This window comes from Arvicanthis niloticus, chromosome 12 (genome assembly GCF_011762505.2).
Source record: "Arvicanthis niloticus isolate mArvNil1 chromosome 12, mArvNil1.pat.X, whole genome shotgun sequence".
Taxonomy (NCBI): Eukaryota; Metazoa; Chordata; class Mammalia; order Rodentia; family Muridae; genus Arvicanthis; species Arvicanthis niloticus.
Window position 1 is genome coordinate 65736013 of NC_047669.1, and position 4891 is coordinate 65740903.

At 41.5% G+C, this 4891-nt stretch overlaps 1 pseudogene; it reads right to left on the reverse strand.

The window, feature by feature from the left end:
- Nucleotides 1–554: 554 nt before the first annotated feature.
- Nucleotides 555–1643, reverse strand: LOC117718208 (AP-1 complex subunit mu-2 pseudogene; annotated as a pseudogene).
- Nucleotides 1644–4891: the final 3248 nt, after the last annotated feature.

The window sequence follows — 4891 nt, forward strand, 5'->3', positions numbered from 1 at the left end:
TTTGTTTGTTTGTTTGTTTTGTTTTGTTTTGTTTTTGTTTGGGGACTTTTAATGACTGCTTCTATTGCCTTATAGGAATATTCAGATTGCTTACCTAATCTTTATTTATTTGTTTGTTTGTTTTGTTAGACTCATTTTAATGACACCCTTAAACCCAGAAGAAGGACCAGCAACCTCAGCTCAGTGACTATAAAAGGTGGGACCTAGATCTGCCCAAGGCAGTTCACTACAAGAAGGTACTCATGGTGGAAGGGGTAGGACGGTTCAGGCCCTCTTATATTTCTTCATATAAAATCAGAGTGGGGCAGCTCCAAGGGCAAGGGACACAGAGAAAGCAGCCCAGAGGGCTGAGAGAGGTAAAGGAGGTTAGATGCAGGCAGCAAAGGTATGTTAAATCAGTGCCCTAACCCTGCATATATACATACATGCATGGACACACACACACACACACACACACACACACACACACACACACACACAGTGCAAAGTCTGCAGCTGGTATCTGGAGTGATGGAAGCCTCACTTCTCCCTTCTAGCTGGTACAAAGTTTATAATCAATCGCCACTCTGGATGATGTAACAGACCCAGGGCAGGGCCTGGTACCCACTTTCCTCAATGATCTTCATGTAATTGACCTGGATGCCGGAAACAGTAAAGTATGGAATCTCAAACTTGACCCTGATTCATTGCTGGGTCCCTAGCTCCTCAATTTCCATGCTAGGGAGACCAAAGTGGGCATGCATCAAGTATTTCTTGCCCCTAGAGAAGGACTTGATGCTCCAGATGATAACATTCTTCTCAGGCACATACATGGCACTGCCCACACTGGTCTTGAAGCATGGAGAATCTGCATCATTAGAATGGGCACAGAGATTTTCATGCCATTGGCCACTGACTGCTTCTTAAACTGACTCCTGGCCTTTACCATGATCTCCACTCAGCTGTGGGATAATTTCTCAATGACTGACTCCAGTTCCATAGACTTGTTCTTCCTGTGTCCAGTAAGCTCAAAGAGCAATTGGCCATTGAGGTCCGGCCACAGCTCTGGCATCTCAGATAGAAACACCTTGAGCTTGATGGTGCTTACAATCTCGCTGAGCAAGATGCTCCCATTAGCATTGACCAGAAGGCTAACATACTCTGTGACATCAATGAAGACCTAGTTCTTTTTGTGCTTGATGCCCTCAGAGATCCAGGACACAGCATCGGTGACTGTGAGTGGTACTTGAAACTTGCCAATCTCCAGCTTGTTGCCCTGTTGTGTGATGTACTCCTGCATGGTCTTGCTGTCCATGGTCTGCAGAAAGCAGAAGTCCATGAGCTTGCCCAGCAGCTCATACACAATGACAAAGTTGTCTCGGATGTCTCTTCCTCCAGCTCCTTAAAGTACTCACAGAACACCTCCACAGTCTTGTACAGAAAGGAGTACACTAGAGAAAGTTTGGTGTTCTTCGGTGTGGTGGCTACCAAGTAGAGGTTGCTGTGTTTGATCCACAAGAAGTGCACTTGGCCATGTCTTAGCACCCTCCACATCACGCTGCGTAAGCAATGGTAAGAAGTAGTCAATCTCTGTCATGAGCACATCACCTTTGGAGTTTCAGCTTGCCTTTGACATCCAGAATGAAGACTGCCAAGACCAACATGGTTGCAGCCTGTGAAGATAAAGAGCCAGTTTATCTAATCTTGATTTAGCTTTAGTAATTACTATCTGTATAGAAAATTATGTTTCATTTATATTTTCCAGTTTTCTGAAGTACAGGCTTTTGAAGTAAGACCTAATAATTCTTTGAATTACCTCAGTGTCTGTTGTTATTTCTCCCTTTTTATTTCTGACCTTGTTAATCTGGGTACTTTCTCTTTTTCTTTTATTTAGTTTGGCTAAGGGTTTGTCTATCTTGTTGATTTTCTCAAAGGACCAGCTCTTGGTTTTATTGATCCTTTGTATTGTTCTCTTTGTTTCTGATTGCTTTAGTGCTGAGTTTGATTATTTTCTGCCATCTACTCCTCCTGGGTGTGTTTCCTTCATATGTTCTAGTGCCTTCAGATGTGTTTTTAGCTTGTTACTATGAGAGCTCTCAAATTTCTTTATGAGTGCACTTAATGCTCTACTTAGTATGTCTTCCATAGTGTCTCATATGTTTGGGTATGTTGTGCTCTCATTTTCATTGAATTTTCAAGAGTGTTGAATTTCTTTCCCTATTTCTTCCCTGAACCAGTTATTATTTAGTAGAGAGTTGCTCAGTTTCCATGAGTATGTAGGCTTTCTCTTGCTATTGTTGTTGTAGTTTTAATTCATGGTGATCTGATAAGATGCATGGGGTCATTTCAATCATATATCAGTTGAGGATTGCTTTGTGACTTATCTTATTGTAAATTTTGGAGGAGATTCTGTGAGGTGCTGAGAAGAAGGTACGTACTTTTTTGTTTAGATGAGATGTTCTACAGATATTTGTTAGGTTCCTTTGAATCAAAACCTCCATTAGTTTCTTTCTTTCCTTTCCCTCTGTTTAGTTTCTGTCTCCATAACCTGTCCATTGGTGAGAGTGGGATGTTGATGTCTCACTATAAATATATGGCATTTGATATGTGATTTAACTTTAGTAGTGTTTCTCTTAAAAATGTCTATGTTCTTGCATTTAGGGCATAGATACGCAGAATTGAGATGTTTTCTTGGTGGAGTTTTCCTTTGATGAGTATGAAGTGTTCTTCCCTGTCTCTTTTTATTCCTTTTGGTTGATAGTCTATTTTATTAGATATTAGAATGGCTACACCAGCTTTCTTCTTGGGTCCTTTTGCTTAGAAAATCCTTTTCCAGTCCTTTATACTAAGATAATGATGATGTTTCTTCCTGAGATGTGTTTCTTGTATATAGCAGAATGATGGATTCTGTTTACTCATCCATTATGTTAGTGTGTGCCTTTTTATTGGGGAATTGAGTCCATTGATGTTTAAAGATATTAATGACCAATGATTGTTAATTTCTTTTATTTTGATATTGGTGGTTGTGTGTGTGTGTGTGTGTGTGTGTGTGTGTGCATGTTTATTTTCTACTGGTTTTAATGATGTGAAATTTTGTATTTCTTGTGTTTGCTTGAGTATAATTAGCCTCATTGGGTTGGAGTTCTAGTATCTTCTGTAGAGCTGGATTAGTAGAAAGATATTGTTTAAATTTTTTTCATGAAATATCTTAGTTTCTCCATGTATGGTGATTCAAAGTTTTGCTGAAAATAGTAGTCTGGTCTGACATCTGTTGTCTTAGGGTCTGTAAGACAGGCCATTCTGGCTTTTAAAGTCTCAGATGAGAAATCAGGTAACTCTAATAGGTCTACCTTTATATGTTCCTTGGCCTTTTTCCCTTGCTGCTTTTAAAATTCTTTGTCTTTTTTTTTTTTTTTTTTTGTAAATTTAGTGTTTCAATTATATGTGGCAGGAGGTTCAATCTATTTGGTGTTCTGTAAGCTTCTTGTATTTTTATTGGCATTTGGTTATGTCATATTTCTCTGGGTCTTGTTGTTTCTTTTCTTATGCTGTTCTTTAGGCATCTGATATTTCCTGGTGTTACGTAGATGATACTAATGGCAGCAGAACTTCTAAATAATTTGGGGGAGCTGTGAGCAAGGCAATGGAAATTATCATACCTGATTGCTGGCTGTGCCTCAGGCAGCATCCAGCTTGCAGGCTATGTCCAAGTTAGGACCTTGGCTAGTGGATCAGATTCTGCAGGGTGACATGTTTATATAAAGATAGAGAATATGTTCTGTGGGTGTGTGGTGAGGTATGGGGGAAGGTGATGTCTCAGCGGGGCCCATGCTGAGGCCTTTCTTTCCCCTGAGGGACCAGCCACATACTGGTATAATATAGAATACAGTTTATTCAGGGTATGGGGAGGGGAGCTATGTGGATTGTAGAGGCACACAGAGAGGCAGAGACAGAGAGAAGAAATAAGGAAGGAGAGGTCAGCTATGACTATGTGGAGAGAGGGGGAAGGGAAGGGAGAAAAGAGAAGCAAGAGGCAAAAGTGTGATAGAGCAAGAGAGTAAGCTATCAAGAGCAAGAGAGCAAGAGAGAGAAGAGGAGGCAAGTAGCCCATTTTATAGTGGGCAAGGCCTACCTGTCAGTTGCCAGGTAACTGTGGATAGGAGCATACCTGGCAGGTAACTGTGGGGGTGGAGTTTACACAGAATGCTAACAGAGTGTCCTAGGAAGACCAACTAGGATGGCCAGCAGATCATTCTGGGATGGGTGGTCAGGCAGGGTTCCAAGATGGTTAGTTTTGGGGCCCCAAAAGTTTCCACAGGGAGGTTGAACAGTCTTTGTGTCCTGTAGCTGCCAGTGGCCATGGACAATCTGAGTTCACCTGAAAGGAGGGCTGGAAATGCAAAAGAGATAGAGGCACAAAAAACATGGAGCTAAGATGAAGTTTTCTGATCAAGGCTCAAAATTTAATATTCAGCACTTGTATGTATAGGGAAAGCCCACCGAACTTATTCTATGTTTCAGCTGGATTATGTTGCAAAGCAAGGTCAGTGGGCAGTCATTCTTCTAAGTTTCTGTAGGAAGTTGCAAGTGCAGCCAAGGTGGCTGAAGCTGGATTATGTTGCAAAGCAAGGTCAGTGGGCAGTCATTCTTCTAAGTTCCTGTAGGAAGTTGCAAGTGCAGCCAAGGTGGATGACTCCTCTTAGGTCCTATTATAATAGGTCTATTGTAAACAATGTCTTTCAGGCCTGTTCAAGGCTGGAGAGGGGCACAGTGTCAGGCAAGGCACTGCAAGGTTCCTGTGGACCGAAAAAGAAGCCCATAGCCAGACAATGCAGATCAGTGGACAGTGTGCCACTCAGCTGTTCTTATATCAGGACAAATACACAATTTAACTTACCCACAGATCTTTGAC